General features: G+C 39.4%; 1 long non-coding RNA gene across 3 annotated transcripts; it reads left to right on the top strand.

The window, feature by feature from the left end:
* The first annotated feature begins 6,637 nt into the window (after positions 1 to 6,637).
* LOC136992458 (uncharacterized) lies at positions 6,638 to 25,260 on the top strand. 3 transcript variants are annotated; one of them, XR_010884711.1, is made up of 6 exons: positions 6,638 to 6,661; positions 16,427 to 16,534; positions 18,433 to 18,669; positions 23,438 to 23,549; positions 24,619 to 24,662; positions 25,180 to 25,260. It is a non-coding gene; the product is annotated as an uncharacterized lncRNA (long non-coding RNA). The 3 variants fall into 3 exon arrangements; XR_010884712.1 differs by lacking the exon at positions 25,180 to 25,260 and adding an exon at positions 24,774 to 24,803; XR_010884713.1 differs by lacking the exon at positions 24,619 to 24,662.
* The last annotated feature ends 510 nt before the right edge of the window (positions 25,261 to 25,770 follow it).

Raw genomic sequence — 25,770 nt, 5'->3', positions numbered from 1 at the left:
GATAGGTGGGCTTGGCACACTCCCATCTTTTGGAAAGAACACAGACAGGGGGAAGATTTGGTTCCTTGGGTGGTTCCCTCTTTTCTGTCTTATCCACGCTTATGGACAAGCTACCCTGCCTTAGATTTTTGTTGATCATTTGTATATACCCATAACTTTTAACTGAGCCTGGACAAGGCACCCAGTTGTATGTCAAAAAAATTTTCCATGAGTGCATCATGCTATTTCTGGCCTGGTAATGACCCACAGATGAAACCTTCACAGTAAGTTGGAAGGGATTCTCTAACTTGTCTTAGGTTCAAATGCTCTGAAGTATGCCAAAGTTACACTGATTATATATCAGTTAAAGGAAGAAGATGACTCATAGTTTCAAGTCACAGTTGTGCTATTCCTGCAGCAAAAAGTTTAAGTATCTGGCCAAGGTATTCTAGAGGTAAAGGAAGACAAAACAGTGCATCCTTGGGCAGCACACCACAAAAAGCCATTGCGTAAACTAAGACTACATGCTTTTTAAGCATTTTGATGGTTTCATCCTTCAGTCTTCCCAAATACTTAACCCTCAGCCAAGGTAAGGGCAGTGAACCAATCCCATTATGCAGACTGTAGAAGGAAGCCAGGCATTTAGATGGCTTCTTGGCTGCTACTGAGATTAAGCACATGACCTGTGTTGGTTGCAAAGCAAATACTCTAGGGTATCAACTGGTAGCTGATAGTAGAGTTGGCCTTGTCCAAGCTTAAGTGTATGCTTCCCTGTCATAGATTTTTGCTGGTTATTTATACATACACATAACTTTCAGCCATGTCTCCACTACCAAGGTTGTGGATAAACTGTTGTGAGTGCAAAGATTCTGCTTTGTGCTGTTTCCAGTGATAGCTGGAAAGTGTTGTACTACATGAACTTACAGGGCCGAGCCAGCTCCAGCTCAGGGATCTCTATGGTCCACAATTTGCAATGTCGCTGGGCTTACTTTTCCCTGTAATAGCTTCAAGTTTTTTACAGCTCTTCTCTCATCTTATTCAATCTGGGTTTCTTTTCCCCCAACACGTACTACTGCTTTTCACCACTATTCCTGCTACTACTCTGAATAATCCAGAGTTGTCTAAACAGTTAACAATGAGGAAAAAAACCATCTTTGACTTTAGGAAGTCCTCCAGCATCAGGACTGATTAGCTCCATTCAGTTTTTATTGTTTTTGCTGTTCATGTATGCTAGAGTTCCAAAGACCAAAGGGCTCTCCAGGGTATATTTTTTGTTTTGGACAATTATTCAAGTGTTCCCTAGTGATGTCTTCCATGTGCACCCTTAGCTGCTTCTCCTACAAACATCTGAAAATGTTTCTTTGATCATTTAAAGCACAAGTTCCAAGGGGCTAAAGACTTTTTTGCCTTTGCAGTCTGGGAACATTTCGGCAAGGCAAAACATCTGTTTTTCCATAGCAGCTAGAAAGCCCATCTCAGTCACAACGTTTGACAGTTTATGATCGCATGGTTTTGTTTTCTTATATATTCAAACCCTTTCTAAACCTGTGCTACCAAATCAGTAGCAAATATAAATGAGCATAGCTCCTCCAATTTTGACATACACCTGGCAAATGATAGAATCAAACAGACTGAGAGTCTAGGCTCTGATCTTTGCTGTTGCTTAAGATGGTTGCAGTTTTTGAGCACCTTTAGCATTTGCCATGTCTACTCGTTCATGCATGCTCATTCTTCCCACCCAATATTCAGTCTTCATTTCCTATCATATATCTCCCTGTAGTTCTTTATCCTTTCTGTCCATACCTTGACCTTTAACATACTTTAGTACAAACTTAAAAAGATACTGAATAGATTTTAAGGTAACAAGATTTGCAACCATGTTTCTGCAGAATTTCTGCAGTGATTCCTAACAGCCAGTCAAAAAGCATGTTCATTTTTTCATTTCAATAGTCACTTTACTAGCATCAGCTTTCATGGAACAATTTGAGTGGAAAGTTAGGCCCACGCTAACTTCTGTGGGTACCTTGTCTATTTAGGGAAATGAGCATTTTCCTTCCACAAGACCCTGTGAGACAAACTTTCAGCGGTCAGGTATGGATAGAGCTTGAAATAAACAATTTGTCTTTGGTTGACCTGCCATGCAAGAGGTTGTCAGGGAAAAATTCTCATAGCACAAATTATATCCTTTTCAGCATCAAAAAATGTTCTGACCAACTGAAAAAGAGACCTTCATTAAAAATGGCAGTATTATTCCCTGTAAAGAAATTTAGCCTAGTTTTTTATGATTACAAGTGGATTCTCATTTATGTAATACTTTATTATTCTAAAGTATTTCCTAAATAAATTGGATTAGCTATTTGTTAACTGATATTCACTTTGTCTATTCATGGGGATTTTTTCTTTCCTTTTTATTTTTTAATAAGGAGATTAATTGAGAACAAATGTCAAACAGAAAGGTAAGAACTAATGGCTAGTAAAGCCCTTGCCTTTTTAGCATACAGGCATCTCTCCTCCTGTTAAGAGCAGCCATTTTTACATAGTCTTGTTGGCATCATTTTTGCAAAACCAAGCATTTTTGGAATATTTACAAATATAGTACCCTAACTTGCAGGTCATGACACAAACACCCCCTGAATAGACCTGCCAGTTACACATGTGGGTCAGACTTCAATCAACATTCAGTGTTTAGATGATACAACTTCAATTTTATCTCAGTTTTTTTCACAATATTGCTATTTTATTACAAAAATTTCCCACACAGCTTTGCCAGCTGAAGATGTTTAATAACATCTATGCTGGAGAATGCAGTGGAAAGACTTCTTTAACCCAGTAAAAGAAATAGGAGAGACCCTAGAGGACTTAATGCTTTAATTTTATTAAACATGATAGTTTACCTTTTCTCTGCTTATGTCTTTTAATAACAGCATCCTTTCATTGTTGCAATTCTCCTGATAGAAATACTTTATTATGAAAAGCCTCAGGTGTTTACTTTTTGCCTCTTCTCTCCAGGTGTAAGGAGATATATTTTAGTGTGGAGTCTCAAGACCATTTTCCTGGTACATGTTTTTATGCACTTGAAACACATGATTTGTGCTGCATGCACTGCTGATTCACTTGAAGACTTCAATAGTGATCTCTCATCAGTCATTAAGAGAAACAAGATTACCAGTTTTTAAATGCAAGGTAATTTTTCTTTTTTTTTTTTTTTAATTTGAGGAAAATATTTGATCTTATCCAGCAATCTCTGCCTTTTAGAGAGCTGCTTTGAAATAATGCATTGTGGAGGAAGCAGGGCAATTTCTGAAAAGTTGCCTTTATAAAATATATTGAAATTATGCCTCAGCTCAGGGTGCTGAATAAGCAGTGGAGATGAACACAATTAAAATAGAAAAGGGATGCCAATAAGTATTTTAACTGTGTAGTTTAAGTGTGTGATATTTTAAGTGTGTGAGTTGGTGCAGATGTATATGTTAGCGTTCATGCCTGTGTTTTTGTGCATGTTGTTCTATGGGGCTTTGTCACACATTAATATGAGTCAGTGAAGCGTAGGGTGCTGTGTCTTGGCATGTGGTCAGAGCTGCCTGCTCTCCTTCCTCTTCCTTTCCTTCCTCTGTCTCCATTCAGAACAGGGCTGCATCCATCCCTCACAAACATTTCAAAGGTGAGGAAAATGGCTAGGCAGCCTCTCAAGTTCCTTTGAAACTCTCTAGGCCTGAATCAATCACTACATAATAATAATGTATATGAATAACACCTGCAGTCCAGGGATCAAAACTTGTGTTACTAACTCCAGTGTACCTTCACAATACCCTCAGAGTGAGCAAATATTGCTGTAATTGCTTTACAGAAGAAGCTGAAATAGAGGTAGTTTAAGTGGTTTGCTCAGAGTTATCAGAAAAGGAGCTTGTGGCATGGGCAGAAATAGATCACATCTCCCTTTTCTTAGGCGCATATTATAACTGCAAAGTTCCAAATTAAAAAAAAAAAATCCCATTTGACTTGCCTGCCTGATACATGTGTGACTGAGACTTAAAGTTAGTTCTCTCATTCTCTTGAACTAGCAAATGTTGTGTAAGACTAGGTTTAGATAAAAAGTCTTGATTCTGACCATCATTTGATGAAACTTGCTTTCAGTGGCGAGAAGCAAGTAAGCGGCCCTTCACACTTACAATGAGCCAAGGTAGCCTAGCAAGCAACCCCTTTATCATGAGAATTTTAACCTCTGAACTGTTCCTCTGAGCATATTTCTCTTCAGGACCAGCCTGTATTAGGTATGAACATGCCTAGCTTTTTCAGCATCTCTTCATGTCTGCCACACCTCTCCTTTGCATCTCCTTCTTCTGATCTGCCCAGTTCCCTCACTCTCTCTTTGTCTTTTTACCTTTCCATTTATTTCCTCCCAGTTAAGATTCCCTCCTCCCAACTGCACGTTCACACAGGAAAATAAAATCATAGTCATCATGATATTTGAGATCAATATATTGCTTTCTGACATACCAACTACCTAAAGCACCTCCTTCCAACTCCTTTTTCATCTGTATTATAAGCAGCTTGTGGAATCTACTACAATGGTAGCAACAGATAGTATAATATCTACTATTCTCCTCGTAGAGGGTGCTAAACAAAATGGAACTTGATGTAGGTTGGCCCTTATGTTTTAACATGACTGTTAACTGTTAGAGTGAGAGGAGGATGGAAATTTCATTTTGTTAAGGACTTTGTGATTTTGAAATCTGGCTTGATTCTGAAATGTTCAATGAGAAAATTTAAAATTCCACTTGCTGATAAACCAAAACACTTCTTTTCAGTTTTGGTTTTTTTTAGATGTTATATTAAAGCAGGTAATAACATATGAAAATAAATTCTGAAAGGAAAATATTGTTTCAAAGCAAAAGATGAGATTATTAACCTATGAAAAGTAAAATTAAAGTTCCCTCAGTCTTTTCCTGATGTATCTCTGAAGTGAAGTTTTAATGAATTAGACCCTATTTTGCAAATCTTTTTGTTTGGAGAAACTACATTTATTTGAAAATAGTACCTCCTTGTATTTTTTCTGGTGCATTCTTGTAGAAACAGTTTTTAAGCACCAACTTAAACTATTCTGTAAACACATAAGCTTGGATGTAAGTTGAAATTAGTGAGCCTAAAAGTCAAATCTAAGATGTGCTGAATTGTGGTCTAAAATTGCGTGGTATTTTGTTTATATCTGTAAGTCAGTCTTTCAAGAAATGCATCCTCTTTTGTATCTGGACTCTGGTTTCAGTCTTTCAATGAGAAGGTGTATAAAAGTGTATGATTGACTTTATCTCTGGTTATTTGTAAACAGAGACTCAGGATGCAAATTTGTAGATTGGAAGAATGTTAGCATGTTTGCAAGAGTCTGCTTTATATTTAGTTATGAAAGCATTTAGTTTTTATCTTTTGGGTCCGTTCTCTTCTACTCTGTGTGTGTTTGTAACACATAACATTACAACCTAAAGTTTCACTGCTTTGTTTCTTTTTACTTCATAACCTTTTACAGGGCTTTGCAAATTAAATTTTGCAGTTGAAACGGACAAGTTTCTTTAACACAAATTATAGCCTATCTTAGAATGCATGATCTGTTTCATAGCCATTATTGTGACTAAGTGGGTTGTGTGGCAGGAGACTCAAGACTCTAGCTTAGTAAATCATTGCCCGCTTGGTCAGTTTTAGGCATGAAAGAACAAAAGCATAATATAATTTCTGGTTCAAGTAAAGGATTATCAAGAAAGATTTGTGAGTTTTGTGCAACCCCCTAACCTTCTGGGAAAGAAGGCATTCTAAGACTCACTTATCTTCCCATGAATAAATAATACACTCTTGCCAATTAAAAATCCTTTATTGATAACATGAGGATTTATTTTGTGCCATAACTAGAATTGCAAGACAAAGTTTAGTTCAATTGTGTAGACCTCCCAGTGAGAGGTAAAAAAATGTGTAAAAGAGCCCCTGCTTTCCTTGAGAATGTGAGGTATTGAGAACCACATGCACTTCATGATCAGATTCACCATACCATAGCCTGTGAAATCATTTTATTAAAAAAATAAATAAACAGCTTATTTAAATTACAATAGAAGTCCAGCTTAATGATTTAATGTTTCAAAAATATAAAAGATAAGCAATAGTGAATGGGAATCTCTTCAGAGGTTAATTTAGGATCTTAAATGCATGTAGATTAATGAGGATGTCTTAATTCTAGATGAAAGAAGTTTAATTTACTTAAATGGTATCCTCTGTCCCCACTTCCAGCTGTACCATATGGCATCCCCTAATAAGAGCCAAGTGCAGAAGCTGGTTATATCACAGTATGATATATTATAAAGGAAACAAATCTGAGGTGAAGATTTATGATGGAACTCTTTTTTTAAAATCAACCAAACCAAAAAGCCATCAGATCTAGTACAGTCGCTGAATAGGCTTATGTTTAAAAGGTCCTGTTCCAAAGACTTGTCCCTCAGCATACTTCCTACATCCCTAGGAAATCTCAGAAGGGATCAAGAGCTGAGAGAAGGCTTCCAGAGGTGAGACCTACCTTTATATTGTGACCAATGTACTTTGCTCAGGAGGCACAAAGTGGCTAGATCCTGAAGTGAGCTGAGAGGTAACTCCCTGCTGATGTGAAGCTGATGGAGCTGGAGTGCCCGTCATTCTGCTGCTTGTGGTAAGATTTAGGAATCCTATTTTGGGATTATCAGCAATTCTCTTTCCTTTCCCCCTATACCTCCATTGCTATACATTAAGAAGGTAGAAGGGACCATTCTTGTTCTTTTAGTTTTTATTTGAGCATAACCCATATTATAGAGTTTTATTGGTGTTGCCAGCACTGGGCTTGATCATATATGGCTCTAAATATCTTTAAGGAGATATCAGTTTCAAAGACCTGAAGTGATGGAGAATCTTCTGCATCCTTTCATTTTGCTGTGGATAGAAGTATATGGTTCTTGGAAACTAGATGCTTCAAAATTAAATTAGGTGCCAGTAAGCTTCTTTAGCCTGCCTATGTCTACATCCTCATTAAAATAAATAAATAAATAAGGTGGTGCATTTTCTACACTGTCTTTTACATTCATAATTCACAGCTATATATCAGCCAGTCTCAATAACTGCTTGGAAGCTTCAAAACTGTCATTCCTTTTTCTGCTTTCTTACAGGATGGGTGGTGAAATTCAAGATTTTTCTTTTGCTTCTTTATGGACCAAAAGTCAGCATAGCTCTTTATTTACTTTTTAATATCTCCACATGCTTAGTGAAATCTTTAGGAATACCAGGAATAATGGCAAAGAGTCTGTAGTTGCTCCTGCGGTCAGAGAGGGAGGCCTTATAGTTGGTGTTTGTTTGCTTGAGTTTGTCCAAAACTTAAAATAGCATGATAACAAAGTTTTGGATTAAGAAATAGCTACTTGGAAATTTTTGATTTTATAGTAGTTTGAGCTGGAGTGATCTATTTAGACAACTTCATCTGATATTGTTAGAAACAATTTATAATTTAATATCAAAGCCAAAACCAGGGGCTAAGCAATATCCCCCTATGCCACCTAGGACATCAGTACACGTCTGCAACAGAAGGATTCAAACCATAATTTCTGCCATTGCCAGTTAGGGGAGTTTTAAAATAACAGTCGCGAGGAATAATCTGCAGGTGAAGAAACTGCAACACATGTGCATTCTGACTGTCATTTGACCTGTGTGCGAGCATGTAAATCTCCTATTATTCCCAAACTGAATAAGCCTTGGATAAAACCAAAGCCATCAAGCGGAAATAATAGTCAGAAGTATGTAGCACTGACAGTACACAGACCTCAGTCTTCTTTTCTGGCTTTTGTTGCACTGCTTGCTGAGCGAGGGGTGAAATAAAACAGTTGCATGAGAGTGTGTGAATCTTCAAGTACAACAGAATGATCTGTCCAGACTAAAAATACAGGGAAAGATGAAACAGGAGGAAGATTAGGGTTGATGTACAGGGCCTGAGACAACGCAGCGACAACTCTTTTCCCCTGCTGAAGGGTATGGGTTTGATCAGATGGGTCAGGCTCTGAACTGAAGGATTCCTAGTTCCTCCTCACGTCTGCTTTCAGAGACCAGGATATTCACAAAGCTATTTTGTTACAAAAGTAAAGAAGCACCCTGGCAAACTTTTGCCATATGTGACAAGAAGCAGATCCTCCTGAATGGAACAGAACATACGTTTTCCTTTCAGATTTACCCAAAAAGTATTTTCATTGTTCCTAATAATTTAATCCAGGTTCCCTCCTCTCTCTGTATGTTATTTACAGAAAAGTTCAATGTATAAACTCATTTGTCTACTTTCTTTTGTTGTTAAAGAGTTTCAGGGAAATGATTTGAGAATTACAGTTCGCTTTCTGGTCTTCCTCCTGAGACTGCCCTCTTCAGGCAAATTGTCATGATAATTTTTCTGATGCCTGAAAGAGTGTCTTATGAGAAGAGATTCTGCTTTAGTTACCTGATCTCTCCAGACTTGTTATACAGTCAATGGAGAGAGAGAAGTTTTTCCAGAGGGGAAATTCAGAGCGTCTAAACTAATCTCTTCTTCTAAATAACCTTCTCCAGAGATTAATGTCTTCCACTGATTATTGGTGACATATAAAACTTGTGCAGGTCTATAAAGAAAAAAAACAGTGCCATTTCCCCAGGAAATTTGTGGATATTCAGTGCAACTTTTAGATTTGCTCTCTTATAAGTAGCTTTAGCCTCATTTTTCTAGCTTTATCTGGGAATATCTCTGGGAATAAGTGTAAGTAGTTCAGAGTCCCCAGACAGTTCTATAGTTTGAGGTTCTGTTAGGGTGCGAGGTAAGGGGAGCCTTTGAAAGTCCTCATGCCCTAACACAGTGTAATGAAATGGGTATATTTCATGAGATGCCAAGGATCTACAGTTAAAGAGCTGTTTCATTCTGTGTTTCAATGAGGCTATAGCCGTGCTTGTAGATGAAAGTAGGCCTACTACCTAAGGGAGACACTGGAGGACAGTTTTGTCAAAGCTGTACCAATAGTCCCGTTGAAGGTGCTAGCGCACCAAGAGTAAGAGTTTCAAGATGTGTCCTGAAGTGGAAGGCATTATTAGTTTTGTTGTTTTAAGAAGAAGGGAGCTGCCAGATTCATGTTGGCAGATTCTAGTTAAATCACTCAGAGTTCATTTTCAAGGCAACTGGAGCAGATATCCAAGTGTCACTACAATCATGCAGACTCCCAAAATATAACGATTGAACAGATCGTTACTGACAGAACTGTGGTTTGTGGTTATCTCACCAGATTCTTGGATGTACGGCTGGAGGGGGTTCAGGCAACTTGTGGCTATTGTAGTGGCATGTGAAGCCATGGCTCTTATGGAGCATATGTTTCAGCCTTAGTACTGCATATGCTGTATCCAGCTAGAATAACAGAGTCCCTGTGCCTGCAAACCTATATAATAAGCATTGTTCTCATTGACTTTCTTCTCCCTTCCAGTTGATTCCAAGTATCTTTGGTAAAGTCATTTTCCTTTCATCACCCTGATTGGACCGCTTCCTGTCATCTAGCACATCACCCTCATCACCAGTGTGATCCTCCATCTCAGCCCTTAACCATTTCTAGTCACTACATGTTCCCCATGCGCCATTCTGTCCTCTCATTCTAAATCTCCTGCCTGCATTCTCAATTTCCAAATTCCTGCTGTTCTGTTGCCAAACTTGACACGGCCTCTTAATTTTTTGGGATTCAGACAACAAATTCTGAAAGAGAAGGGGCTATTTAGACTTCTGCATCAAAGAAGATTCAAGATATAGTCTATACATTATGGGGAGATCCATGAGTTTGAGTTAGTTTGGGAAGTTTTTACTGACCATTGGAAAAGTTTCAGCTGCATCTCATTGATGCAGCATACCATCTCACTTGAAATTCACATTTTCTCCTATCCCTACACCTGCTATTTTCCTACTGTTTATAACCGTCGGGTATTGAAATCAATAATGTTTGGTTTTGCAGAGGATAATTGTAAAAGCCATTGATAAAAACTTGTATTTGAAGACAATGACACTTAAATTACCTTTTCTTCTGATAGAGAAGCAATGGAATTTTTTCTTGACAGACTTTATTCCAAATAACTCCTGTTTTACCCAATTGTCTTCCAAATGATTTTAGTTTCAAGACTTCCTACCAATCCTCTCTCTATATAGTATGCAACTAGAACATTTGAATTAACTGTGGCATGCTAGTCAATAGAACAGAAAATGGAATGAGATTCATGTCTTTGGATTACTATAAATTGTTTGAGAACTCTTTGCAAGATTTGTTAGGGAAACTTTCCCACTATCTGATCTGGTTTTGGTCAGTATCTAAGCCCATGGATAAGTACACTTTATTTTCTTTAAACAGATGTTTTATCTGTCACATATAATGCCTATCAGATTAGGTAATTCCAGGTGATCTTGACAGTTTGTTCTATGTAAGTCTTCACAGGAAAGGCAAACTTTACAGTGCAGTTCAGGAAAATCATTTGTCTTCTGTTCATTTTCATATTTTGCTGTCACAGAAAATCATTTCTCGCAATACCATATGTGCTAGAACCATTATTCTGCTCTATGCTGTATCACATTTATTTTATGTTGACTGATGCTTGGTTTTCACATGTTAGATCCAGAGGAGCAATTCAGTAATAGATTTGAAGGTGTTTATCAAATCCACAGCTCTTACCATACTACATCCTACAAAAATGAAAATAAATGCTGTTGGTGTGCATTCTAAGACCAAGTATTACTGTTTGATATAGGTATTGCAACAGTAGTTTGTTTGGACAAGAAGATTTGTAAAGTGTGAAATAAGATGATCCTCTGTATGCGTTACAGTGGATAAACCAAATTCTTTGGAATGCATATTAGAAAGAGGAAGAGATCCTATCATCCGCAGCTGCATTGACTTAAACTGCAGATAGGCTATGTATTCGTGGGCAGGACTTGACACTCTACCCATAGAAATAACAGGAAGAGGGATTCTTAAAGCATGAGCTTTCACCGTGCATCGCAGGCAACTTTCTAAGCCCTAGAAAGTGGCATTCAGCTAGCTCAGGTTTCTGCACAGGGCTTAATCTCACTGGGTGACAGTTATGTCAATAGTCCTTGGAAGTCCATAAGGAAGATCACTTCTTATGTGAGTAGATCATGTGATTCAAGATAAGAGTTGCAGAACCAGGCCTTAAGGAGAGAAGCATTTTCAGATGATACTTCAAATACTGATGTCATCCCTACACCATGGGTCATTTTATCATTGGGGCATTTCATCACCTTTGAATTACATGTTATAAAAGCCTCAGTTCCTGAGAACTGCTCAGGGCACAGGTAGGGCATGGATAATAGCCAGGGTTGCTATTTGAATTTTGCTATTGCAACAACAATTAAGGATAATTAGTATGGGGAAAAAAATCTTAGCTTCAACATAGTTTATGTTCTTGATTTTTAATATTTGTGCTAGATGAGCTACATGCCTTTGAAAGAGGAGCTTGTTCTGCTTTGGCACAGTCCTCTGATGGTGCCTGTGCGTCAGCAGCATCATTGACATTCCAGCTAATGCTACATCTGCTTTCCACAAGCTTTCATGCTCTACCACTCCTTTCTCTCCCTCATGCCCCTTTGCACTATTCAGACCTCCCCTTGTCCACCACCTCTTTGAGGTGCCCCAAGAATACTTGATTGCAACCTTTTGTCAGTGCTACCTCCAAGTCACCTGGACTTATTGTCAGCTTTTGTCATGATGGTTGTAAATGAAATCATCTTTGTTTTTCGAGGTTGCCAGATCTTTCCCAGTTGCCGAAGGGATTTTTCTCATGCTAGAAAGGTTGGCAGGGAGTTTCCACTGTTTGTTAATGAGGAACAGAGATTTGAACTCCCTTCAAGAATTAGCTCTTCAAATTTAAGCAGTCAGATAGTGATAGAAACACGATAGGTTTTGATGATTTTGCAATGCTGTTTAGGGCAACAGCTTGCCCTGCTTTCCTCCTCCCGTCTCATGGATGTATCTGAACTCCCTGCTGCAGAATATTGTGGATTCCTCATCATTGCTTGCCGTTAAATGGCCACTAGAGAAATTCGTACAAGAACAATCTGCAAAGGGGTACTAGACAAAGTACTCCTCTGACTTAGGAAATCCTTTGAAACTCAGTGTGCTAGAGGCTGAGAGAATATACCATGATTTAATTTATATATATGTGCATCTCTGTGTTTGCATGTGCCCATGCTTGTCTTGTGATTATACTCTTCCCTAGGCATATACTATTGTCTGTTGTCAGAAAACTACATAATGAGCTAAGTCAGGCTTTGGTCTGACTCAGCGCAGCCATTCGCCTATTCTTGCGTGTTACAGGAATGGACTGTGGACAGTACATGTTCCAAGCATTCCTGAGAGGAGGAACAAAGAGGAAAATGGATCAAGTTCTTTGATAAAACCCATCAAGACCTGGTGTTTTAACAGATCTTTTCCTGCATTTTTTTCTGACTCAAGTATCCTGTCAACCTGCGAGCTTGCAGAGATGATCCAGGTATTCTTGAGTGGCTCAGGAAACCATATTTTTTGTCATGTTGCTCTGACATGACCCATTTCTGTTTGTGATGTTCACTCCATTCTGCATCAGAGCACAGGCTTTTGGCTGAGGTATATGTCAAACAGAACTGATTCCTTTAAGCCCAGAATCTGTGTATTTATACATATGCAAGGAGACTCTCTGCCTGGTCTGCTCAGCCCTAGCAATCTGATTACCTTTTCAAGCCTCTCTTTGCAAGAAGGAAGATCAACTGTCACATATAACAAAGGGCCCATGTGCATGCCATCCATACTAGGTGGACTTCTGTCAGGGAGAAGATGATATTAAGATCTATTGCAGACAGAGGAGCTGAATTCTTTTTTTGTACAAACTCTTTTCTTTTTATTGAGAAAGAATTCTAATAATTTATTTTAGAAGACCTGAAGTCACCATCCATACTGGCAAATAAGAGTTTTATTGCCCAGTGTGGGAGAATAGATATTATATTAGCAAACTGTCCATGGCACATCTCTAGTGAAATACCAAATGGATTACAGGAGACCTTGTGACTGGGTATTGCTTAGCAACAACACATGTTTAGGTCACAAACTAGGTGACATAATTCATGCTGCGATGAATAGCTAATATCTGACTATGTAACAAACACAATGTTCAAAACAACTTACCCTTTCACTGCTTTCTGGCAACACCCTTATACAGAAGTGAATGCAGAACTGTAAAGCAATATTAAGGATGAGAAATTTATCTTTTTTTTTTTAATTTGGAGAATGATGAAGTTATGATTCTTTCTGCCACAAAAGTTCAGTCAGATGGGATTTCTATTCTTGGTTGTCTGACTAAAAACATTTGCCTTATTTTGTTCATATCTTAAATATATAGGACATGTCACAGGGAAGAGTCAATATTGCTGTAGAAATCTTGACTTTTTCTCTTTCCTGATTTATTTCCTTTTTTGTGTGTGCTTAACACTGTTTTTATATTATGTTATATTAACTTGTAGGTTTTGATGTTTTAGAAGGAATTTTAGAATTTAGTGTGGTTAATTGGACTTTAAAGATCATGTCTCAAAGAGGTTGTTTTCCTGCTGCTAGCATTTGGAATCCCTTCTCTTCAAATTAATAGGGCAGGCGTACCGTTATTACCCTTATGTCACAATGATGGTACCTTTGCAATAGACAGTTATGTTTGTGGCAGGTGTTATCGCATGGTGCTTTTTTCTGTAGTCTGAAAATTGTTTTTCTGAATGTGTTAGTTTTTCATCTTTAAATAAACATATGTTATGTTACTCCACATTAAGTAGAAGTCCTAGCAGAGATAGCAAAGAGGTTGTTCGGTGTTTCACTGGAAGCTACTATAAGGATATAGTCACATCCTGGGAACTGAGCATTGTGTATGTGTGCAATGAGTTTTGGAAAAGAACACTGCCTAAATGCTGGTTGTGTCTGCCTCTGTCATAGGATGGATATGTAGGTATGTGTTCTTAAGAGAACAAACAAGTAATGCAAAATACACCTGCCCTCAGCACTGATTTGGGTTAGTACTTTTAAAGAAAGAAGCTTTGAGGCATTCTGCTTGTTCTTGGCAGAGAAGCAACAACAGTAATTTTTTTAAACAAAATTTGCAACCAGATTGGAGCTTTTTCCTTCCAAATTAAGAAAATTCTGAGGGTCCATCATCTTTTAACATCCATGATCTAAATATTTAGAAACTGTGATGGGAGTCTTTGGCATGCTGTGTTTTGGAGTATCCCACTAGACTGTGGTACTTCAGTGTGAAATTATGATTTTCTCACATAGTGATTTCATCAGCAACTCAGAAATATGCCCAGTAGAGCTGTCAGGATCAATGACAAAATTGTGTGTTATGGTATGGCAGGGCTTAGCTGGAATTTGGATACTGTTCCTTTCCCCCTGCCCCACAGCTCTTTGCTAGGAACTGTTGAACAATGTTTTTAATCGACTAAAATGTTATTATTAAACATGGTTTTTGTTGTTGGTCAGAGGGCACAACCTTCACTTACCTACAGAAATGTGCAGCTATGATTCCGAAATGGAAAACCAGCATTTCTTCATGCAAGTCAAAAAACACCATTAAGAGAGATTTCACTCGGGCCAGGCTGTGTAAAAGGATTCATATTTAAATTAAAAGATGGAAATTGTAAACCCAGTATTAATATCTGAGTCTCATGTAAAGCCATAAAAGTCAGAATATATATCTGAAATTTAAAACTTCATTTCTAATTTGTGACTTCAGCAGCTGAAACAGCCTTTCTGATAGTGTATAGTGCATGAAGCGTGAACTGAACTAGCAACTCACAGAGGCATATATGTGAGTGAGCACTGTGACCTGTTTGCTGTGTCCAAGAGACAGGGCCAAACTCCAGCATATTTTAACTTGGGCAAAAGTGTCAATGCTATTAGTAAGTCTAATTAACACTGTTGATCTATGACAAATCAGGTTTAAAATATTTCTTGCTTATAAAAAGAAACAGTGTGTATTTGTGTGTGTGAGAAACTTCCACAGTTGGACTCATCTAACACTGTTGAAACAGTAATATCTTGCTCTTCATATATTGTCTATCATTTCAGGATCTTAATATGTCTTCCCAAGTGGTCTAGTCTCAGTCATCCTGTGACACCACCAGGGAAATAAAGGCAGACAGAAAGGAGGTCATTTATTCAGTGTCCTATAGGAAATATGTAGTAAAGCTAGAATTAGAACATGGCTCCTCTGAGTCCTGCTCCTTTGTCCTAATCAAAGGATTGCTCTGCCTCTCCGTAGGAGTCCAATGCATATTTCAGCTGTCCCTGTGTTTTGCGGGACGCCTTTTGTTTCAGATCTAAGCTTTATTCTTTTTCACACACAGCTTGCCTTTTCTTGCTGCAGTTATCCTAAATTACATATCCGAAAGGCTGATTCACCCAGCAGTAAAAATTGTTATTGTTACAGACTGGGAACATGATACTGTTTCAGAAACTGAGACTTGGTCTGTTTTAGTTCTGGAGAGCTTAAAACCTTTTCCGCTGTGATAAACCCAAGCAGCTTATGGCCTTGACTGACTTTGCGTAACTGTTCAGTGGGTGACTACTACTAAGCTGGCCTGCTATCTAGAGGTTATGGAGGTGGGGTCATCTGAAATGTCATATACAGATAGATCCCAAGATTTTGTCTCATTAGCATGAATTTTTTTTTTTTTTTAATTTTAGAGGCAAGAATGTAGATTCTTTAGGGTTAAGAACAGAAACCCACACTCATCAATCTAGATAGGATCTGTTGATTGTCTAGACACAGGCTAGACAGGCTGTTTGCACAAGCAAACAATTGAACTTATTTTCTTCCTGCTTCTTCCAAAGTGCTTGTGCCTGCCCAGCAGGACTGGGCAGCCACAGAAATTCCTTCCCTAACTAAGGGAGAAACCACTCATGGAATGGATTTACGGGAGCTGAGCACCCATTTATAGCACCAAGTGCAGTTCACACCCAGGTCATGTGGCTGCAGAGGCCATATGGCATCTCTCAGCTGTCCCATTGCTGATTCAGTCCCCAGCTCCTGCTGGCATCGAAGCTGCACCTAATTGTGAGACATGAATGGTTCTAGGGCCATTAGTCTGTCAGTTTTCAAAACTTTGTCTGTGAGATCTTGTTCTGCAGGGGGAGTGAATGACATCAAACCTACTGGTTCTCCTTCCTTCCAATAAGGGCAATACATAGCCATTTGCAAGGGGCCCTCCAGAGGTCCTTAGGAGGTTTTCTAGCACAGTCCTCAGTAGACGCCCCTTCAGTCTTGTCCTCATCAGTGTACATTTTGGGGAGGAGTTAATAGGAGAAGATTTCCCCAGGCAGGTGGGCTTTTTGTTTGTCTTTCTCCTGGAAGAACACTGATGCTGTCTGTTCAATAGGTTTCCATGAAAATGTTGGACAAAACACCTTGAGCACCTGTACTGAATTTAGCACAGAAACTGGATTTCAGTGCTGTTGTCTTCCTTATTGTTGCACCAAGTCGTTTGGTAAGTCTAATATATTATTCTGCTTCCTACTTTGTGTGGATTCCTCTATTGGCTCTGACCTTACGATCTTCCATCACAGGAAAACTGTGTGTGCATTTTTGGAAACAATGTTATATCTCTATAAAGATACAGGTTTTTATCCCCACATGTAGATGTTCACAGCGCAGATATCATCCCTGACACAGAATCCCAGCCTAGGGATTTTCAAATAATTCAGTTTTGGGGGTGGGGGAGAGGTGTTATGGAAAAGAAAGCATTAAATTGAGAAAACATTGTGCTAGAGACTGGTACCTAGGCATCTCGGTCTCTTGGTTGATGGCTATATGTCCCTCATTTAGAGGTCTACTTTTCTCTAGGTGTCTTTCATCTTTGCATGTTAGTAGCAACACACGTGGATTCAAAATAATCTTTTCCAGAAAACCTTCCTGAAAAATCAGTTCACCTATAGAAAGGGAACCAGCCAGAGACAGCTCTGAAGCTGCACGTTTGATCCGAATATCTACCTAATGGAAAGGTCAGACACAGACTGCATCTGGCTGCCATCTTTTGAATGAACTCTTCCAATCCCACTCCATGTCCTCACATACTCCTGCAGGGAAAATACAGAGTTAGGTTCAAGTCTAAAATTATTATCTTTTGCACATATGAATCCTAGATCCTTAAAAGCTCCAGCTTGTGAAAACCCATCTGCAACACCTCGTGTTGGAATGCCTTGAAAATCTGGCTCTGAGGCCTAGCCTGCTGACCTAAGCAACCTTAAAATTCTTATCAAGCCTCTGTTTTTCTAACAGACCCAATGTGTCCAAACCCTCTAACACTGAGAACCTTTGGATCCAAATGTTACTGTTTTGATTCACTTCTAAAAATGAACCAGCTGCTTCTGAGGCTGACAGCAGTGAAACAGAGCAATGGCAAGAGCAGCCCTTGTAGCACAAGGGAATGTGTATTCACATTTCTCAAATGCTGAGTTTCAGAGCCACATCAAGGTCCTTCCCCACATCTGTTGTCCACTTGCACGGTGTCTCTATTATCCATCCATCTCAGTTCACACCCGCAAATTTGGAACAGTTTGCTGTTCAGGGATAAATGACTTACAAAAACAAAATCTTATGAAGCAGCCATCATGATTTACCAGGAAGCACACCCTGCTAACTGCACTTAATTTGCAACAACAGCAGCAGAAAACGGAAGGAAGGGAGAGAACGGTTCGTTCATCAGGGGGTTGTTGTTCATTCAGCAAGTTGCAGCTTGTCCAGGTGCTGTTTCAGAAATCAGTTTCAATTTGATTAAATAATTGGGGAGGAATACATTGCCCCATTCATTCCAAGTCCATTAGTGGTAAGGGAAAGCTGGCTGCAGCTATAAGACATGCAGGTGTTGCTTATATTCTGACTGCTATAAATTGCATGAGTGAGGATGGAAGTTGTAGGTAGTGAGTGGTGTGACAGGGAGCAGGCAAAACAATCACAATAAATCTCCTGAGAAGATCCTTTTCCTCTTTCTACCTAGGAGCACATGAAGTACGTATGTGGTAGTGATGTTGGTTGAGGTCAAAGCTTGAAAATGGTACTTACAGTGTAGTAGACCAGTTTCAAGATGACTGAACAAAGAAGTAATAGAGATATGGAAAGGGTGGTAGTTTCTGAAGCTCCTTGGAGAAGATGCAATGAAAGGACAAGGCAGTTCTACAAGTTGATCTAAGTGATAAACTGTTCAGATCCTCCAAAATTTGGCTGTCACCCAGCCCTGAAGGCAGATAAAATCTATTAACGCTAATGTTGCCAGAGGCACTGAAAGCACCAAAAGAGCTGCATGGCATTGGGAAAGCTGAGCAGTTCAGGGTCTTGCTTGAGTCTAAGCTGCCCAGATTCACAGTCTGTTCACTTGCCTATTCACAGGGCTGAAACCAAAAGACTTTCTCGGAAGACCACTTTAAGGTAGGACTAAAATCTAGGCTGCTGGATTAACAAGGAGTACATCCTCTTCTGAAACTGTGTTGGAAAAGACTGCACTCCTCCTTCATTTCTGAAAAATGGGATTGTAAGTCCAAGCTCCACACTCAAGGCTATGAATTTTAAGTGGAAGCTAATAAAGTCAAGGTCTGGGAAGATCTTTCTAAGTTGCAAAGACAAATGGTAAGTTAGAGGTCATATTCTACTCTGAACTTCCTATTGGCAAGCTCTGTTCACTCCCTGTTCAATGTGCTGGTTTTAAGCATGCATTTTTGATGCCTAGCTCTCTGCAGACACCATGAGTGGACGCTGTAAGAAATACTGTAACATAAGATTCCTACAAGGCCAGGTTTGTCGTGCTGAGTGCTTCAGTGCTCATGTTCCCTTCCAGGAAAACAGAGGGAGCTTTCCTCCTTTCATCTGTGATTTTACCCCTTAACGTCACTAGTGCAATAGAGAGCAGGTGACCTGGTTATAAATGAAGGTCAGGATTGCTCTGTGTGTGCATATGGTTTCTACCATCAGATAAATACACAGATAAACATGTGGTAGCTATTCTAATTTAGCAGACCCTGGGAGCTTTGCCCATTGTGTTCCTAACAAGAATAGCGTGTAAGATGCAGTACTCCTAAAGAAATTCCAAACATTGCATCAAGCGACCCCTTACGGAAAGCATGGCAGAGAAATACTGTAATTTCCTTATTAAAATCAAGTATCAGCTCCTTGCCAGTTACATTCTTGAATGTTCTTCAGCACCATTTTGCACTTGTTACCCACAACATTGTACATAAACACATCCACAGAGTGACTCACAGCATTATTCCAAGTCAGACCTTTTTCTCCAAAAAGGCTGACCTGTAGTCATTTGATGCTCTGCTTGCTGGTGCCATGAAGGCCTCCAGGCAATCCCCAAGTCAGCTGGATTCATGTTACCAGGAATAAGTGAGCAGGCACTCAAGTTGCATGCCTGCACAGCTGTGATTTCGGTCATAAAGTCATTTTCCGATTTATGAGGAAACTATCCCTTACTCAACAAATACAGGAAATGGATCACATTGCAGCCAATATTGGCTCCATGGCCAATTCTAGTTGTGACTCATGCAGAAGTTCCCTTTCTCTTTGGTTCCCTCTCTTCCTAGCTGGGCTATTCACAGAAAGCAATGTTTGTATTTGTTTGGCAGCTAACCTTGTTACAAACAAGAGTAAATACTAAGTATTTCCAGGACAGATTATTGCTCAATGAAGCAATGCTTGCCTGCTTTCCTTTTTTCCCTCTTCTCTTCCTTTGTCCCCTCAAAGTCTGGATTTCTGCCTTGTGCAGGAAAGTTCCTCAAAGAGATAAGGAAGTGAAAAATACTGAGAGGTTTGGGGAGGGAAGAGTTTCTGGATAGCATATCCAGGGATGTTGGTCTTCAAAGCCTTCAGGTCCATATTAAAACCAGAACTTTGCAGGGTGAGGTTTCTTGTGCATCCAAACTTACAGAGCTCCCCTCATGTTTTTTTGTAAGCATTGCTTCAAAGCAAGCTTCTAAAACTGGAGAAACCCCTTTTTAGATAAGAGGTTGGGCCTTTCTAAAATGTGAGTCCACAGAGAGAATGCTAAAAAGAGGTAGAGGACTATCTGAATAACAAACCTTGTTCAGTCCCTTTTAATCTAAGCTCACTCTCAAATAAGCTCAAATGGAGTCTCAGTTGCCTGAAGAAGCTGTGTATGTAGTTGGCCTTCCCTACACTTTCCAGGCATGGTCAGCCAGGTTTTTCCCTGAACTCCAGAGGGCTGTGTGGAACACATGAGATATGCAGAGCCCTGTAGGTCTCAGCATGAGCAGTCAGAACAAAATCCTCCAATAGAGCTCACCCGTCAGTTCTCACCATGCTGGAATTATGATTTCTGTCTTGCTACTGGAAGCTCATCATTCCCTGATAATTTAATGCAACTGAAGGTGAAACTGATTTTTAAATTAATTCCGGCTACAAGGCACATTTAAACTATGCATCTTTATCTCTCAATTCTTTACTAATAGCATGAGGAGTTTTGTAATCTCAAAATTCATATTTTGTGTGGAGAGAGCTTGAAACTTCATGTAGTGGATTAGGGCAGAGACACCTTCAGACACTTGTTAGGAGTGCATTTGAGGAGAGAAGAGGAGACTTTGAAGTCTGAAGAGCACTCTTATACCCATAAATTAGAACTCAGCAGGTTAGAGGCTGTGAATTCCAGAAAGATAAACTTTTTTGCAAAAGAAAGAAAAGATTCCGCCTTTTTTAGTTTCTGTTTGGATTTGAGGGAGAATACAGACTGATCGCTAGAATCTAGTCATATCTAGTCATTCAGAACTGGATATAAGTTCCACAACTGGTCTCTATCGCCTAGTGGCAGTGCCAGCATTCGCAGTAGTCACTGACATGTATTTTTCTTGCTGTTTCACTCTGGCATTCCAGTCACCCTGTATGGATATTAGGCTGGAATGTCAGCTCTTCAGGCCTTTCAGAAGACAAGCAAAACAGCATCATATGGAAGGAACAGGGACTCACAGCAGCGCCTTCAAGCTGGGAATCTGCTCAGCACTGCAGTGACTCAGGACATGGGAACACTGGAGGAGGTTAAAATCCATATAGAAACATTGGTCAACTAGAATAGCTACTGCCTACTTGAAAACCTGGTCATTCTTTTGAAGCCACTTTAGGTCACTGCCTGTCATGTCAGTACAGGCAGCCCCCAACAGTCAGTCAAATCCTCCACCAGATTAGGCGTCTGTACGTTTCCCTTGGTGACATCAAGAGAGAATTTGAGGAGAAAGCTGACAGCCCTATTATTATACTGGCACAAGATATGACTGTAATCTCTCCAATGCTCCCAAAATAAGCTTCCTCTTTGAAAATGATTTTCTGTGTATGTCCATGACTCAAGGGCAGCCCTGAGAGCACTTTAAGTCTTGCACAAGATACACAAAGTTAAAAAGCTATCACAAGTCATGTTTTTCTGCTAAGGAGAAAGACCCTGCAAGCTGCATGGGAACAGAAGTCCAAATTATTGAACTTATTTTCAGATGAAATAGTAAGAGAATGGTACTGTGTGTAGGACAAGCTTTGAGAATGCCCACATCCAGTACACAGGGTCTCTTGGGGACTTCTAGATCTAACATATTACCAGAAATTTTCTAAAGCTTTCAGTCCATTTTTGCCATGCTCTTTAGAACTGAGCAGTTTTTGAGGCCACCAGAATAGGAAAGCAGTGCTTAGCAATTAATATATATGTTTTATAAGCATGAACAAAATTCCTCTATGTTGGTGTCCTTCTGTATGTTCACAGCCATGTTTTGCAACCTACTTTTCCCATTTGAAAAAAAAAAAAAAAGGAAAAAACAGCAAGGGAGGGAGCACAGGGAAGCTCTGCTGTGGCAGCTAACCAGCTGGCTTGGTGTGGCATATGGTGCATGAAAGAAATGAATGTGTCTTGTTGTGACTGATTAAAAGGGGCAAGGAAGGAGCATGAAGAACAATGCATGCATGCTGTGTGGAGTGTGTGTAGTCCTGAAAAGTAAGAGAGAGAAATGCTGCTGAAATATTGATAGGGTGGATAGGATCTGGAATGATTGACAGGATGTATGTGTGTCTTGGAAACTTTAATTGGATTTGTTAGGATAGAGGGTGGAAGAATGTGGTGCATTTCCTTGAATGGCTTTCTTCCTCTCTTTTTTTCTCTCCTATAGAATTGATGTCCCATGCATATCCTTTTCATTGTTTGCATAGAAAAACAATTCTCTATTCCTCCAAATTGTAAGAGTGAGGGAGTTGCATAGAGAGGAGGAAAAGAGAGATGTAAAACAAGTTCCAACGCATTTTATTTATTACTTGTTTTTACTTTCAGTAAGTGTGAGTACTCACTGAAGAGTGGTAACTTGGAGGGGAAAAGAAGAAAAAAAGAACGTATTATTGACTACTGGCAGAGTATTGTGTTATGATGCCAGTCAAAACAGAAATCTCCCTTGAGGACTTGTTACCCTTATGTTTTACTCAAGCATTATGGTGCTTTTCTTTTTGACTTTTCCTCCATTACCATTCTCCCCTCATGTTGCAAGATTTGAACCTGGGACATCAAGCACAAAGGTGTTAGATTCTGCCAATGAGATAAAGCCCAGATCCTCCAAAGACCTGACAAGCCTAATGATTTAGCCTCCTAACTTCCACTGGAATAAACAGATTTCTGTGGGGAGACACCCCAGTTGCTCTTAGGGTCTAAGCCTGCATTCCCAGCAAGTTGCCAGCCATGGTGTACATGGACTGACTTCTGTGAGACAAAGTCTCTCAGCCTTCCTCTCTCCCTCCTACCTTTCTCCAGTGTCAGTGGCCTGTGCTATTAAGCAGAGCTGTCAAACCATCTGTTCTCTCTCCAAGTCCAATTTCTGCTCATTCTGGTGTAAATCAGGAATTCCCCTGGTGTCAAAGCTAGCAAGCAGAAAACCACTCTGGATTTCTAATTCCTGCAAAGAGGATCTTTTTTTTTTTTTTAATAAAACAAACTACTTTTATCGCTTGTTTGTTTGATTCTTGCATTGAACTCAGTGTTGGTGAAAAGTCCCAGATGTGACAGCTCCAGAGTGTGAAGTTTCTTATCCTCCCAACAAGCACAACATGGATGACAGCTGTAAAAGTTTACCTTGCTCTGCCGGACTTATGTGGCTGAGTCCTGACCTGGAGGGACCCATGTCAATTAGGGGGAAGGTGGTTTGGCCTCCGCTTTTACCTACATCTTAAGCTTTCACTGTTAAAGTTAACAAGCAGTCTAGTTATTTCACACAGGAATGTGGATCTGGAATGGACACTGTGTCCAGGCCTCTGCTGTCACAGGTGAACTTCTCCAGCTCCATCTAAAAATTAGATAAGTTTGTCTCTGTGACTCCAGTTACAAAGCACTCCCTCCTCTGACCTTGGTCTGATTTCTTTTCAGGTCTCATCCATCAGAGAGCTGATCCTGAAGATGACAGCTTCCAAGATGTTGCAAAGCGAGAACTTCAAACTATTCTTGGGCTAAATGGAAGAGAAGTCTGGCTTACGGAGAGGTGAGTGAAGGAAAAGAGAATTGAAGAAGGTCTTGCTTTGTGTGGGAAAGATTGAGAACTACTGACAAAGTACACTTTGCATTTTGTAAAAGGGTAAAAATTTTCGCTTGTTTCTGGTCTGAATTCAGCTTGAATCACTAGCCAAAGACTTTGCAATCCCTTCCAAACTTGTGAACTTTCCAGGCCCTCTGGCACATACATCAGAGTTGCTGGTTTTCCACCTTTTGCCTTTTCCCTTCTTTCTGCCTTGCCCTGCCCCACAAGCAAACTTAACAGTCTGAAAACCTGTAGGTAAGTACCGGGAGGTGGGATTAATGACATGTTCAGTCATCTCTGAACAGATGAAGCCAAACATGTTTCTGGTAGCAGGATATTTTTGGAGCAGTTTGTCTGTTTTCAAATAACAAGCTTAGTGTAATAATGTCATTACACAGCTCTAAATGCAAGGATGTGTTTTCACTGAAACACAATAGAAGCTGTGCTATCAGTCAGATACCTCATTTACATTGTAGTAACAGCCAGTTGCACTGGCAGAAGTATTTCTGATTTTTCCTCCTCTCTTTCCTACTCAGGGCCTGAGATATAAATGTGTCTTGAGACTGATTAAAAGACTTCTGGAAAAAAAAGACAGAGTGTAGGAGAACATTCCTTGTCTGCTTATTTGTTTGATCTGATTTGTTTCTGTTAGTATGTGCGCTAAATTCAATTTCTGAGAAAGCATATTGATGCAAGAAACCAAGCATCATTTTTCTGCTCTGGATGTTATACTTCTTTGTCTGTGAAGAGCCTGAATTTCAGAAAAAAACAGCAGAGATAGCATTCATGAAAAGTCAACCTGTGTCTTATATTACTCTATTAACCATCAAATTTCCAACTACTGCTTGCCATAAATCTGTTCCCAGTGCCCCAAATGTTAACTCTATGGTCAATTCTCTTTAATCTTAGCACCCTCTGGTGTGGACAGCTATAATAACAGGTTATTTAATTATATTTGATTTATTTCACATTATAATTTCTGTATCCCTCTTTTTTTTTTTCTTTTTTTTTTTCTTTTTTTTTTTAACCAAAGGATCTGCAAGTGCAACACAGCTTGTGTCAGTGGAGCTGCATCTGGTATGAACAATGTGTTATATTTCTTGCATCACTCTGGAAGATGCCATTTTGAAGTGTTTACTGATTGAAAGATGTGTAGAATACAGACAAAGAGGTTTTAAAATGTTCTAGATTGGAGAGGGGCCTGAGCCAAAATCCTTGAAAGCGAAAGGCATGCAGTTGTGCTTGAGTCTGGAGATCACCTCAGGTTGCATGGTCTAGAAGAACCATTTATTTTGCCATGTTTTGTTCATGTGGAACATGCACCGATCATACAACTTCTACCTCTGGTATGTCAACTTCTCTACATGAACAAGCACAATCTCTAGCTAAGTCTTCAGGTCCAGTTCTCATTTGTGCCAGCATAACAGGGCCAGGGTGTGGCCCCTTATTTCTTCTTATTTTTTGAAAAAGATACATTTGAAAATGCCAAAATAAACCAGAAGTACAGAGGGAGAATATGATTCTGCCTTATTTATAAAGAGGATTTTGCAAGAATTATGCTCTAAAATCAGGCTTTATTATTGTATCTTTTCAGTGTTCAGTTGCATTTTTGAATCTCTCGGGAAACAGTAGATTTGATTCTCAGCAGAGATGCAGTCTGTAAACCAAAGGAGGAAAATAGGTGAGCTATGGTCAATTTTTCCACATTTGCTTACAGACAGAAAATCTCTCTTTCAGTACTTTGCCTACTCAATGAAGGTCCTTGCCACAGGTCCTGGGATGGGACCTCCTTTTCCAGTGATCCTTTTTTCTCTAAGACTCTCTCATTTTACTTTTAGTGCACACAGACCCTTTTTCCAATGCCTGTCAGATGTGGAATGCTAACAAGATGGCTTTACCTCCAGAGATGCTTTTGAAAATAGCAATAATTTCAGTAACACATACACAGTTCTCTGTGCTTTCAGTGTCTTCCTTTAAATGCTTAAATATTTGTTATCAATCCTCCTTTCACATTTTTTGTTTTGTCTTTTAAAAAGCAGCATGTGTAACAGCAATAGCCATATGAATCAGGCATTTCCCTTCTCACTCCTCCAACTCCATCTGCTGATCACTCATATGAGAGCTCTAACATCAGAGCTGCTTCTGAGGATTGTTGAAGTAGGACGTGGAACAGTGAAAGCCTTCT

This window comes from Apteryx mantelli, chromosome 7, assembly GCF_036417845.1.
Source record: "Apteryx mantelli isolate bAptMan1 chromosome 7, bAptMan1.hap1, whole genome shotgun sequence".
Classification (NCBI taxonomy): domain Eukaryota; kingdom Metazoa; phylum Chordata; class Aves; order Apterygiformes; family Apterygidae; genus Apteryx; species Apteryx mantelli.
The sequence above is the reverse complement of the archived record's forward strand: the minus strand, read 5'-3'. Positions and strand labels throughout refer to the sequence as shown.